Genomic DNA, 15,506 nt, shown 5'->3' with positions numbered 1-15,506 from the left:
ACAAAAAATTATGCAAATTTAATGTGTTTTATTAAAATATGTGAAAAAACTAGAATATTGATCGTTTAAGAACAAAGAGAGTATATTACAAACAAAGTCAAAACAATCTCCAACCCTCAGGGGCGGAGCTATTAACACATATATTCTCTCACTCCGGTCAAGACACGTCACTAAAGGCCGGACTCGTTCAAACGTAGTGGTTGCGTTGCGGATGCGGATGGTTTCGGTTTTTCGCGGTTTTAAGAGATTTGTACGACTCGTTCTGCGGTTAGAAATTGATACGTTTGCAGGACACTTGTGACTAGTTAACTACCAAATGCAGTAGCGGTTAAATAATAAATTAACAATATTTACATTTATATAATAATAAATATATCAAAAATCATAATATTATAATAAATATAAAAATTATATTTAGAGTGTTATAGTTTTAAATGATTAAAAATTATAAAAATATTTTTATTTTAATTTTTTTCAATATTAATTAAAATATAATAGATATATTTTAGTATTCTTATAATTCGAATTTAAAATTATTATTCATTTTTGTAATTATATTGTTTTTTTAAAAGAAAAAAAATTATCTTCCCGCAAATGCAAACGCTAGCTGAAACTAGCTTTTAAAATTAAGAGGTTTAGAATGGTTTGAAGCAGTTTGGAGCGGTCTGAGCGATTGTTGCAAAACGCCAACAACTAATACTAACCGCAAAAGCTGTGTTTGCGGGTGGTAGCGGGAAAACCAGTCATACTCTAAATAGGCGACATCTGTCATCTTTCAACGATTCGCTGACTGGTTCAAACGCAGCGGTTGCGGTTGCGGTTGCGGGAGTTTGTGGATGCGGGCAGTTGCGGTTTCTAGCGGTTTTAAGAGATTCGTACGACTGGTACTGAAGTTAAAAATTGAGGCGTTTGCGGGTGACTTATGACTGGTTAACTACCAAATGCGGTAACAGTCAAATAATAAATTAACAATATTTACATTTAATATAATTATAAAAATATCAAAAATCATAAAATTATAATAAATATAAAATTTATATTTAGAAAGTTATAATTTTAATTTTTTAAAATTTATTGAAATTATTTTTATTATAAAATTTTATAATATTAATTAAAATATAATAGATATATTTTAATATTTTCATAATTTCAATTTTAAATTTTTTATTAAATATTTTTACTTTTGTATATATATTGTTTTAAAAAAAAAAATTTACCTTCTCGCAACCGTCCGCAACCGCAAACGCTAGCTGCAGCCAACTTTTGAATTTATGAAATTTGGAGCGGTTTAAAACGGTTTAGAGCGATTTGAGTGATTGTTGCAAACCGCTGACAACCACTACTAACCGCAAAAGCTGCGTTTGCGGATGGTAGCGGGAAAACCAGTCGCCCCCTAATGTGTTTTTTTTTGCTCAATTAGTTATCTTCGTTACGCTGTGTTTATGGGATCTGTCTGTGCTTATGTTACGGCTCGAAAGCCCAATAGATTCGATTCAACCCTAATTTTTGTTTGACGAGAAGAATGGAGTTTAAGGCTTGTCACTTCTCTTTGGTCTGCAGCGACTTCTGATATTCCTTAGTATCACTGAAACGCTCTCAGTTATGTCTTCTTCGTGTTCAATCCCTTCTTAATTCGAACAGTCACGATCGAGCCTTGAATCCGATCTTTTTCTTATACTTTCTCTGATGCCTACAATGGAGTTTCAAGAGATTGGATGACTCAAATTGTTGTGAAAAATCTCTGTTTAGTCTTCTGTTCTAACCAAAACAGTGCAGAGTCATCCTCTAATCAAAATACAAGGTTTATTACATAGAGGAGAAAATGCACCAGAAGCGAACGATGCATTTTCTCCACTATGTAATAAATGTTTTTGAAGATCTTTAAAATTTCAGGAGGGAGCAATGCTGCATAAGATTACATGATAACTTCAGCTCATGATCCTTTCCCTGTCTGTATGGAAAGAAAATGCACCTTAGCTTCTGGGAGTGTATCAATTCTTCACTACCGAGTTTAACTAGAACACTGAATTGATTGTGTGTGTGTGACATATTGATTCAAACTTTTTTTGGGGGTTCAAGTTTAAGAGAGCACACCTGTCATTTATTTGAGCAGCAAATGTTGTTTGATTCAAGAATGATTGAAAGCTCTCAACTGTCCTTCGTACCTCTTCTTATCAAAAGACTAATGGCCAGGGCAAGATGGTAGAACATGCCTCTTCCCCAGCAAGAATTGTTACGGATTCCTTCTCCAAGCCAACCGAGTGAGTCATCTTCTCCAATTCCAGATCACGAATCCAAGGCCCAGGAGGAAAAGGAAACTAGCTCAACTGGCTCTTCTATCTCCGATACACCCCGAAACCAAACCATCCATCTTCGGTTCTGGTTATAAGGATTGGTAATCTAAACTCGGAAACAACTGATTCAGAGATACACTCGAAGTGCTTGTCCATTGGCTCTCTCGAAGGGCTTGCTAGGATTAATGAGGACAGTGTTGAAGTTTCCTTTCGAGCTAGAAGCATGAACGAAGCAAATTCTATACTGGAACTGAAGATGTTTGGTTCTTGATTTAGAATCTTTGAAGGCTGTTGTTGAATTACACTCTTGTTAACTTCTCTTTGCAGGCTAAACGAAGCAACCGTAGATCACTCTCAATGGATGGCTGAGGTTGTACCAGAAGCCGATGAAGCTTCTAAAGAACAAATGGGTAGGAGGATCAGTAGTTCTTTCGAAGATATGAAGACGCAACTAATGATGCGACACATTCTTGTGAGAGACTTGGAAATGTTGGTGCACTCGGTAGTACATCTGGAGAATCATCCAATGGATCACGAAGGAACTAAAGCTTTGGGATGTTTTCAAGAAGCCTAATGGCGCTTTTGCTTATTTGTCGAGTCTCTACTTGATAATCATCAATTGAACTGGGGTTAGTGTGCCAAATTTTTTAAGTTAGGGATTGTAACGAAACTATCACAAATTACAGGATGAGGTAAAGTTTTTGAACCCCGTTAATGTTTTTTTATGGGCTAGTGATCTGCGCAAAGTTGCTTGAAGACAGTTGTTTGGTCTGTTTTGTGTGTGTTTTGATAAGACATTGTTGTGTGTGTTTTGTTACTTTCTACAGGTTGAGCTTGCATGGATGTTTTTCTTTTTTTTTTTTTCTGTACATAAACGAGTTCATATCTGTTTTTTGTAATAATGATTTGATCATTTTAATCTGCAGTGTTTTTGTCTTTCTTTTAACGTTTGAACTAGTGCGGGTGTTGAATTTTTTTTTGTACTTTAATATTTTTTCTTGATTAGTATTATACATTTTATATGTGTTATCATATAAATATTTGTATAAGTATTTGAATAATTTTAAGTTTTTATTCATCAGAATCGAACCCAAGTGAAATCGGCTAATATGGCTACTTTTGGTTATTAGATTATTTTAGATTATTTTTAATTTGAATTTAAAATATTCAAACTGAATCGGTTAATAGGTTACTTTTAGTATAAATATCTGAACATATTTAATATACATCAAAACTGAATCTATACGAACTTGGGAAGATCCGACCCGAAACCTACATAAAAATTTATAATACCCAAATGAAGCCTAATTTTGTAATCCAAAAATTTGATATTTAAAAGATACAATTCGTAGTTGAACAGGTACCCGAATATCTATGCCTAACGGATTATATAAACAAATAAACTTTTTTTTGACCATTCTCTTGTCACAAATGGAGAAATCTCTTAAAGATTATTTGAGAAGTGATTTGTATATGTGTCATCACTATATTCATAACAGAAAAAATGACATAGTTTTAGAAAAATATGACACATCATCAAGTTAACGGTGACATGTAAAATTTTGTATATTAAAATTTATGTTTTTGGTAATTAAATATGGCAATGATTATTTTCTATATACAGATTTTTTATTTTTGCAAAATTTCATAATATAATAATGACTAATAAATTTTATATCAAAAATATTTTTTTTGCATAAATATTTATTTTGGTATGATTTTAGAAATATGGTAATAGTTATTTCTTTTTTATATATATATATATAAATAATATATGTCACATTAATAAATAAATAATAATTACGAATATAAGATTTTTCCATCAATTTATAAATCATATTTTTATTATTATATATATTATCAAATAACTGAAGTTATAATTATATATTTTTATCAAATTATATATGTAATTATATTAATGTATATATTTATTATAATTTATTTCTATATTTAAAATAGAGTATTTAAGTAAATTATAATATGAATAAAAATATTCTTATGAAATGGATCTGTATGACTTTTTACGGTAGAAAAAATGTTATTTATCTTTTTATAGAGAAAAATATCATAAAAAGAGAATGGAACTCTTTGAATTATTCATTATTTATTTTCTATCTATGTGATACTATATGGAAAATAAAAATTCGGGGATATATTTGTGGTTAATGTGGTAGCTGAAAATTAGGGTCGTGATAAGCTAAGTTAGTAGGTAGGTGATTGATTTTAGGAATATTTTGTAACTACAAAGATATTAAGTGCAGTACACTTAGTAAAATAAACTCCATGGAAGTCCGTATTTTTTAAGCCCTCGACAAGCTGTTCTCGGAAAAATCATCATTTTTAAGAGCGGATCATCGAAGAGGTCAAAATTACCGGGTTCCGACTCTCGGTTTAACATGGCTCTTTTTTTTTGCGGCAAGCGGATAGTGTGGACATAGCTGAATTGGTTTCTTGTGTATGCCCTTGTTTAGCTAGATAGAGTTATGTTTAGGTTTATTTTTGTTTTTCTGTTTCTTGTTATTCTTTGTAATTCTGTCAAAAACTTAAAAGCTTGGTAATGATATCTTTACATTTTTACCAAAAAAAAAAACATAACACAAAACCGGAACTCAATTTCACAATTGGATGTAAACCGAGTCAAATTTGTAATATGCATTCTTATGCTAAATGTGCTTAATGTTACACGAAGGTTTGGTAATGCTTCTGTGTTTTAAGTTACAAACTGTATTTTATAATGTTATAAAATATCAAAGAAATGAAAAATGCGGTAGCTGCGGTAAACTGAACCGAGTTGTAGCCTGGTCTGAGGTTCAAAGATATGATTATTTATAGTGGTTTTCGAGTTGGGCTGGTAAAGCCCGATTGGTAAAAAAAACGTGAAAACCTAATTATTTACTAAATAACTGCACTTAGGGCCTGACTGGTTCAAACGATGCGGTTGCGGTTGCGGCTGCGGGCGTTTGCGGATGCGGGTGGTTGCAGTTTCTAGCGGTTTTAAGAGATTTGTACGACTGGTTCTGCGGTTAGAAATTAGTGCGTTTGCGGGATACTTATGACTGGTTAACTACCAAATACAGCAGCGGTTAAATAATAAATTAACAATATTTACATTTTATATAATTATAAAAATATCAAAAATCATAATATTATAATAAATATGTAAATTATATTTTCAAAGTTATAGTTTTAAAATTTTAAAATTATAGAAAATATTTTTATTTTTAAATTTTATAATATTAATTAAAATATAATAGATATATTTTAGTATTTTTATAATTCCATTTTAAAAAATTTATTAAATATTTTTATTTTTGTATTTATATGGTTTTAAAAAAAAAGAAAAAAAAATTATCCTCCCGCAACCGCCCGCAACCGCAAACGCTAGCTGGAACTAGCTTTTGAATTTAAGAAATTCGGAGCGGTTTGAAGCGATTTGTAGCGGTTTGTATGATTGTTTCGAAACGCTGTCAACCGCTACCAACCGCAAAAGCTGCGTTTGCGAGTGGTAGCGGAGAAACCAGTCAAGCTCTTAATGACGATGGCACAAGATGTAATCTACTAATAATAGCAATCCTAATTAATTCCAAAGATTGTGAATCCACTTATGTTGAAAGATTGTGTCTTTTGAACAATTAAAAGTTGTGTTTTTTAATTTTAAAATAACTATTTATATTGAAAGAATGTAACCATTTATATTGAAAAGTTGTGACTCTTCATATAAGTATTATTACAAAAAGACACAACCTTTTAATTCAAAAGATGTGACTCTTCAAACAAATTTTTGAAAATCTATAAATAGTCCAATGTCCATGCCTTCTCAAAGCATAATTTTTACTAATCAAATAAAATGGCAAAGAAAAAAACAATTAATAATAGCAAACCCAAACAATGTTGAAAAATTGTGTGTTTAATAGGAATTTTATTTCTTGTTAAAAGTTGTGTCTTTTCATTATATATTAAGGGTCTGACTGGTTCAACCGCAGCGGTTGCGGTTGCGGTTGCGGGAGTTTGCGAATGCGGGTGGTTGCGGTTTCTAACGGTTTTAAGAGATTTGTACGACTGGTTCTGCGGTTAGAAATTGGTGTGTTTGCGGGATACTTATGACTGGTTAACTACCAAATGCAGCAGCGGTTAAATAAAAAATTAACAATATTTACATTTTATACAATTATAAAAATATCAAAAATAATAATATTATAATAAATATAAAATTTATATTTAGAAAGTTATAGTTTAAATTTTTTTAAAATATAGAAAATATTTTTATTTTAAAATTTTATAATATTAATTAAAATATAATTGATATATTTTAGCATTTTTATAATTTCAATTTATTTTTTTATTGATTTTTTTTATTTTTGTATTTATATTGTTTTGGAAAAAAAATAAAATTTTTTTTATCCTCCCGCAAACGCCCGCAACCGCAAACGCTAGCTGGAACCAGCTTTTGAATTTATGAGGTTCAGAGCGATTTGGAGCGGTTTAGAGCGGTTTGAGCGATTGTTGCAAAACGCCAGTAACCGCTACCAACCGCAAAAGCTGCGTTTGCGGGTGGTAGCGGGAAAACCAGTCATACCCTAAGATGTGTCATTTCATTATTTGTTTCAAGAGTTGTGTATTAGTTAGTATTTAAATTATAAAGATGTAATTATTTAAATGAAAAATTGTGACTATTTATATATGTATCATTTAAAAATAACTACCTTTAAATTAAAAAGATGTGACTATTTAAATTGGAAAGTTGTGACTACTCATATAAGTATTATTTCAAAATAACCACCTTTAAACTGAAAAAATGTGATTATTCATCTATATGAAAGTTGCATCTCTTAATCTTTTCTAAAAAAAAAAGATTAATTTTGTTTTTCTAATATGCAACTTTTGGATTTTTTTTAAATAGTTAAAATATCTTAATAAGTGTCTTTTTACAATTATTAGGTTTAAGAGTTGTATCTTTTCAATATAAAAATATTGATGCAAAATATGGTTTAAAGTTAGCTTGAAAAATATGTAATATTTATCTACAGATGATTAAAATTGTGGTCATATAATAAAAGCCATAAAATTATGTGTTATCCAAAAGTGACTATAAAGGAACCGTTCTAAATGTGATGAATAGTTGCATCCCTTTCACAAACAATTACAATGCTTCGGTGATTAAATAAGTGACTGACTTTGCCCTTCAGCAATTATATAAGTGACTGACTTTGCCCTTTCACCTATAATTTTGTTACTGTTCACTCCCCGTTAAATTAAAAAACGGTAGAAAAGAATTCATCGAAATAAAACATCAACAGCATTATTATTTTAGAATCAATTTTGGTTTTTTAATTTTATTTAGAATCAATTTTGTTTACCCCAGGACTCATACATCACTACCTTTAGACATTCATATTCAAAACCGAAGGATTTCAAAAAATAACATTTAATGCAAGAATTGATTGCTCGCTTGATTCAAAAATGGGATTCACAAACTTGAAGGAGATGAAGCATTTCACTGAGCCAAGAACTTTTGCTTGTCGATAAAAATGTAAGCTTTAAATAATTATTTTAAATTTTGATTCTTTTTATTCATCTATTTAATTTTTTATCCTTTTTAGGAGATTTGATAAAAGCTACTATTGATCATCCGCTAATACAATATACACTTTCAAAGAAGGATATATCTACCATATTAGTAACTTTGACATAAAAACAATTAATGATAACTTAGACCCAGAGAGAAGATTAGTTTATTGTCCCAAGTGAGCGAGAAGATTAGTTTACGGCTTTTCGAGAATGACGACCAACTGGATCAGACGCTAATGAATGGAATCTCCCAAGAGAATATGAAAAACAAACTTATGCAGGAAGCCCTGGAAGAAAGGTGGCCAAGGTATATTACACTTTGCTGCTATTCTTGGTTACAGATGGGTATCAGAACCTACAATAGTTGCTGGTGTAAGTGTTCAAGTGGATTGTTCGTTGGCCAAAAAATAAAACGCAATTCATTCCATCTCAACCCACACATTCCTAACCATTCAAAAAGAGATTGGATTACAGAGACATTCAAATAGCGTCAATTGGATTGATTTATGTTCCTTGAGCAAGCAGTGAAAAGAAAATTAAGAGTGGCAGAAATCAAACAAGATATCAAACAGACATCAAACACGTGCAAGAGAAAGATTGATTTATGTTCCTGGACATCAAACAAGACATCAAGACATTGATTTATGTTCTTGGACAAATACGTATTTCAAAAAAAAGGAGGAAGATTAACACAAATTAAAAGTGGCAGAAATTAATTCCTAAGAGTTGTATCTTTTCATCAAAAACTGAAATTAATTTTGTTTTTCCAACATGCAACTATTGGAATTTTGTTTTAAAATAGTTATAATATTTTAATAAGTGTCTTTTTTAAATTATTAGGTTTAAGAGTCATGTCTTCTCATTATAAAAGGTGTGTCTCTTCAGGAAAATAATTGAGATTAATTTATTTTCTAGTATGCAATTATAGGAAAGTAAAAATAAAAAGTAGTTACAAATATATCAAGAAGTGTCTTTCTACTTTTTCCGGAATGCAACTACTGAAATTTTCTTTAAAACTATATATAATATTTTAATAAGTGTCTTTATTAGTTTTGAGAGTCATGGATTCTAATTATAAGAGTGTGTCTTTTCATTAAAAAATTATGTTTTTCCAAAATGCATCTATTAAAAAAAGTTTTTCAAAGTAGGTAAATCTCAATCAACAAGTGTATTTTGTTTTTAACAACTATTTTATTTAAATAAAATGTAAAATTACAACAAGAATATATAAAATAATAGAATTACAACTAAATGCAAAACTAAACCTAGAAAACATTACAACACAAAGAGTAAGAACTGAAGAAATTTTCTTCTGAACCATCTTGTTTCTCTTCATGTAACACCATTTGTATTTGGCTACCATCTTTTTGATGAAATTCCAAATTCTTCTTTGAAGATTTCTTTGATGTATAACATTGGCCAGATTCCAAATAGAATCTATAAGTATTCTGCCAGAGAAAATCCTCTTTACTGATTCTCTGAAAAGAAATAGTAAGAAAATCTGCCAATCTTCAACGATTCTAAGAACATCGCCATACACCAAAGAAAATGAATCTCCAGTGAAAAACCACCCATAAATATCTTGAATTATAACTTTCACGAGCATTGAATACCTTTGTGGTTGCATCACCATAAACAATTCTCAATTATGATTATGAGAATGTTCATCATTTTGTACCTCTCCATCTTTGATATACTTTTTCCATGGTGGCTTCCAGGGCGATTGTTTCCAGAGTAAAGCGATTAGGATGAGTTCCTTACCGCTTGAATCTGGTTTCAACACAAATATTTGTCTTGTGTTGTCATCGACCATGACCATAAAAACCATGTCGGAGATTGTAACAACAAATCGGAAGAAGTGATTATCATCCCATTCGCTGTGAATAAATATGAACTTCTCCACTAACAAAGAGAAGAGCAAAACACAAAGAACAAAATCGTGAAATACCATAACGGAAACTCACGTTTCTTTTGATCTTTAAAAGAGAAAAATAATTGTTTAGGTGTTGAGAATCATGAAAAGAAGAAAAAAATAACCAGAAAGAGATATGTAAAGTCAAATCTCTCTTGAGAATTGCAGAAAAAGTGGCCTTGTGTCAATCGCCATCATGATCGCCAATAACTGCTCTCAGATAACGATCTCCTTCTCCACCATAGTTAACCGGTTTGGTTTAATCAACAAGTGTCTTTATACAATTCTCAGTGTTAAGAATTGTGTCATCTCATTATAAAAGACAAATTAATTTTCAATTAGTTGTTAAAATATCTCAATAAGTGTCTCTTTTATAATTATGTGTCTTTTCATATGCAATAGAGTGTCTTTTGTAATGTTTTGTCTATTCATAATATATTGTAAATATACTATTTTATAGTAACTAAACATTCTTGAATTAAAAAAAAAATGTTAAAAGTTGTCTGTTTTCATATTTAAATGTGTTTTTTTTTCCATCTTAAAAGTTGCTTTGATGTAAAAGAAGTTAGCAAAATATATAAGTATGTATCTTTTCATCTTAACATCATGTCTTTTTATTTTAATAATTATATTAGTTAAAGTTTTTTAAATGTCTAAAATATATGAGGATGATTTTTTTAATAATTATATTAGTTAAGTGAATCATTGCAATTATTTGGTGGAACAGTTACAACTGATTAAATAAAAGATTGCAACTGTTGATCATATAATTTTTAGTAATGAACCATTGCAATTTTTCGTGATGAACCACTGCAACTGTTGGTGATTGTAATTCTTGGTGATCAATCATTGCAACTTTTGGTATTAACTAACCATTGCAATTTTTAATCTTCTATATAAAGAGTTTTGGACTTTAACAAATTAAACACCATAAAATCACAAAAATCACAAATAAACTAGAAAATAGAGAGATTCATTGTTAACGAACATATAGAGATCTTTGAAAACACATATAAACATGAACTCTTTTTGTTATGCTTATATATCTTAACCTAAAAATGTAAATTTTGTTTGAAAAACCGATAACACTCCAGAGTATTTATATCTCAATATTACTTCGACTGCATAAGAAAGGATGTGATGATTATACTTTATGATTCCTGTGATGAAATCAAGCCATGACATTAACTTAGACTTGTTCTAATTCAACCCTAACATTTTATTTTATTTAAAAAAAAAAGAAAGATAGCAATCGTGATCCATGTTTGATTTAGTTTGATGTTGAATCAATTCACCGACTGACTCTTGGTACTCACAACTTTTATTTGTGACTTTTCACATCGCAACAATCACAAAAGTCAACCGCTTGCATATCATTTAATTTCTCAGAACTATTTATGCATGCACACATTAGTATCAAGGATTGGTGACTTTTCATACTAAAAACTTAGGAACCGTTAGTTTCAAAAAAAAAAAACTTAGAAACCGTCAACTTAAACGCAGAATCTATAATATTCTATCTCACGTATGCACATGTAACTAAAACTCTTGAATATAAAAAGCATATTATTCGTGCATGAATCTATTCAGAACATTCAAGCGTGTGTTTGTAGTGTATTGGAAGAAACATTTCTAATTTCCAGAACCTTTATGCAACAACGGTTACGGTGTTCCTATCAGACCATGTGCATATACATGATTATGAACACACGTTTGATCCATGTAACATACATTGACCAAAAACTACAATTGTTTCCTTTTAGTTACTGTGAATTGGACAAATTTAGATGGCATACAAATGAGAAGGGACCAGTAAATATAAGTCAACAGACTTTTGCTACGGTATCCAATTTCCGTGATATTTTTTCTCAAAAAAAGAGCACATATATATATATATAAATAGTAACTGATTTTGTTATTGACATATAATTAATAATTTTTAAAAAGAGTACAAACTAGTAATTCTAGTATGGTCTTTTAATAAAAAAAATTATTTAAATGTCATGAAAAAATAATTGAAATTTGTTCAGGAAACGGTTGGAACTAAAGATCATGTAACAATTGTAAGAAGAAACCTTAAAAGATGCAATATTTATTCTAATATAAATATAACCGGAACATAAAGTTTTATATAAATATATTTAATACTATGAAAAATATATTTTATATATCAGTATTAAATTTGATTATTTATTAGGTATCAAGAAGAGTTGATTGTTGGTTTATATAATATTCTTTTATAATGTTTAATAAAGATGTTTCAAATATTCTAAATAAATCACTAACCGAATTAGTCGAACTTCTAAGTTATTATGAATACATAAAATAATAATTCTATTTATAAAAATATTTATGATATTAAATAAATAATATACACGAAAATAATATACATTGACGATGGTGCTAAAAACAATCTATTAATGTCATTTTGAGTGAAAATCTTGTTGGTCAAGAATTTTTTATTCTGTAAAAATTAATTCATGTGACTTTAGTTCTAATTTTGTTGGTATAACAATCAGTAAAATAAAATAAATGTTACTAATAAGGTTGTTTACAAATATTATTAGTTGAACAATATATAATATATGTATTTATGTGTCTTTTTCATTTAAATATTTTTATTGATAATTTTTGGTTATTTTCACATTTCACTTAATATTATTCATTTTAAAAGTCTATGGAAAGTCAGGATATATTTTTTTTCTCTCTTTTGTGGCGTATAAACTTTTTTAAAGCAATAAGAAGATGTTTTATATAAAAATATAATTTATGCAAAGTAGCATATATTTTTTAATTAATGTGTTCAAGATAATAACTTAGAACATGCATAGAACCTTCAATGTGTGTGTTTTTTTACCAACTGGTTATAAATTTTAAGTTATGGGGTATTTTTCACGTAACAATTGAACAGTTTATGAATACTTCTTTTTATTATTTTCAATTTTTCTCTATTTAAAATTTTATTTTACATGAAAATGCATTGTTTATTGAAGAGTTTTTTTTTCTTATGAAGACATGCATCCTATAATATACTAAAAATTTTTTTTGAAGTGTAACTTTTCAAAAAAAATTTTATTTTTAAGTTTAAATAATATTTCAGATAAAAATGAATCTGTTTACATCAGTGTACTTTTAATTTTTGCTTGAATAAATTGAAGTATGTTTAGACTCTTTTTTAATTAGTTTCAAATGTTTAGTTGTTTTTGAAAATTTCAAATAACTTAGTTAAATGGATAATAAAACATATATATTATCTGGTATTGACATATTTGTAATTTTACCGCAACCAAACCTATAAACAAAATATAGATTTTTAGTACAATAAATAAAGTAATATAGTTTCATGAAAATAGGTTTGTAACACATGTATTTTCTCTAATCATAAAATATAACATAATTATTTTATAAAATGAGTTCCCGTGCGATATCGCACGGGTTCCTTTCCTAGTTAAAATAGTGAATTAAAGGTTAATTTCCAATTATACTTTAGTTTTAGTAGATTAGATATTCGCACACGTAAAAAGACAAAAGCTTGTTCAATGGTTAGGCTAAAACTCAAAACCATGTGGTTAAAGTGCAACTTACAACAGAAATATTTTTATATATAAGAAAAGGATTTCACTCAAAATTTTAGGTGAAAATTAAAATTTTAAATTTCATGAAAGTTAAAAAGTATATCTTATGTTCTAAGAAGATACATTAAACCATATGACTTGATATTTTTGAAGTTATTTAACATTACTGAAAGTTAAAAAACTATATCTTAAAGTTGAAAATACAAGTTTTACAAAAACTAACATAGAAGTCTTCTTGAATTAGCTAATAACATTAACAAGCACGAATGTTGTTAACCTCATAATTATCTTCAATTAAGTTATAAGTTTCATTTAGTAGCTTCAATATTGACAAATATACATGAATTAACATGAAAATGTTAAAAAAATCTTTATAGTCTTAGAGAAAATGAAAGTGTATAACACGTTGACGTTGAAGACTTCCATGAAAATCTTTTGACCGACTTTCATGGAAGTCGTCAAAGAAGTCATTTTTGCAATTAAAAATTTACAAAGGATGACTTACAGAGAAGTTTGCTCTACATGAGACTTCTTTGGAAGTCGTCTTTGTAAATTTTGGCGTACTTTTGTTTTCAAATTTTTTTTGAACATCTCATAGACGACTTCCATGTAAGTCGTTTAGAATGAACATGTTAGTTTTGCATTTGATTGTGTTGTGTCAAAAATTTGTCATTTTTAGACGACTTACAAAGAAGTCGTCCACATAAAAACAAAATTTCAATATTTAATTTTTTGTTAAACGACTTCCATGTAAGGCGTCTTTGGTTAATTTTGTAATTGAAAAATAAACTTTAAAATATTAAATTTTCTTGGGACGACTTACATGTAAGTCTTCCGGAAGACGACTTACACGAAAGTCGTCTGTGGTAACCAAAGTTTGACCGGAATCTCGGAATAAAATCATGGAAGACTTACACGTAAGTCGTCTAACGGAAGACTTACATGTAAGTCGTCCGGATGAAATTAAATATTTAAGTTTTATTTTTCAATTACAAAAGTAACCCGAGACGACTTAAATGGAAGTCATCTAGCAAAAATTAAATATTGAAGTTTTATTTTTCTGTGGATGACTTCCATGTAAGTCGTTTAAGAAAAGTCAAATTTCGGATACAATCCGTTCAAATGCAAAATTAACATGGCTATCCTAGACGACTTACATGGAAGTCGTCTTTGGGATTTTCAATTTTTTTTGAAAACAAAGAAAACCAGAAGACTTCCAGATAAGTTGTTTCAAAAGATACACATAGAGTCCATTGCAAAACTAACTTATGCATTGACCAGAAGACTTCTGTGTAAGTCTTCTACATCCAGAAGACTTACAAGAAAGTCTTATGATGGACATATCTAAAAAAAATTGATTTAATACCTTAAATTCATGAGATAACTTCCTTAGCACACATAAGTCTTTTTTCAAGCACCCATAACCTCAAACGAAAGTGACCCACCAAAAATCGTGAGCTTGAATGGCTCTATGAACCTTAAAAAATTTTAGAATCAAAATTTTGGGTTTTTTCTTATGAATATAGAAAGAAAGTGAAAGAGATATTGTTTAGTTCATATGAAATGAGAAAGGAGTGTAAATCGATTTTGGGTGCATTAAGAGCTTCAACTTGGTTGTTCATAGTGGTTGGTGTATTGATGGAAATGACATTCTTGTAAATGCTTGAAGATGATGGGGTTGAGAGAGTAAAAAATCAATTTTCGAAGAAAAAAATTAATGGCATTTTCGTAAATAATTCAAATTTATAGGGTGAATAAGGTAAATAAAATTTCCAAAAAAATCGTAGGTTAGTTTTGTGTTTGACTTTGTGTTTTTAGTCAATTTTGCAAATATCCCATAATAAAAGTACATATCACAAGTATTAAGTATATTACATATTTATTTGTAACAACCCCAGAAAAAAATATACATTCTCTTAAAAATAATTTTGTGCTGATGATTTTCTAATTTTTGGTTCATACCAAATTAACTTGAATTAGTTATTTCCGACAAATCTATTTTTTTTATATGAAAAATGTTTAGAAAATATAGAAACAGGTAAATACATGTTCAAACGTTTTATAGGCTAATAGATGAGATATTTCGTGTCTCCATTTTCTTTAAGTCATATGTGATAAAATAGCCTAGTAGATCCTCTTATTAGAGGGAGATATTTA

At 29.0% G+C, this 15,506-nt stretch overlaps 1 long non-coding RNA gene and 1 pseudogene across 1 annotated transcript; one reads left to right on the top strand and one right to left on the bottom strand.

The window, feature by feature from the left end:
- The first annotated feature begins 1,499 nt into the window (after positions 1-1,499).
- Positions 1,500-3,704, top strand: LOC106423482 (annotated as a pseudogene).
- Positions 3,705-8,992: 5,288 nt separating this feature from the next.
- Positions 8,993-10,837, bottom strand: LOC125601241. Its single transcript, XR_007334149.1, has 2 exons — positions 9,476-10,837; positions 8,993-9,382 (listed from the first exon to the last, which is right to left on the bottom strand). It is a non-coding gene; the product is annotated as an uncharacterized LOC125601241 (long non-coding RNA).
- Between the last annotated feature and the right edge of the window lie 4,669 nt (positions 10,838-15,506).

This window comes from Brassica napus, unplaced genomic scaffold (assembly GCF_020379485.1).
Source record: "Brassica napus cultivar Da-Ae unplaced genomic scaffold, Da-Ae ScsIHWf_248;HRSCAF=418, whole genome shotgun sequence".
Taxonomy (NCBI): domain Eukaryota; kingdom Viridiplantae; phylum Streptophyta; class Magnoliopsida; order Brassicales; family Brassicaceae; genus Brassica; species Brassica napus.
The sequence above is the reverse complement of the archived record's forward strand: the minus strand, read 5'-3'. Positions and strand labels throughout refer to the sequence as shown.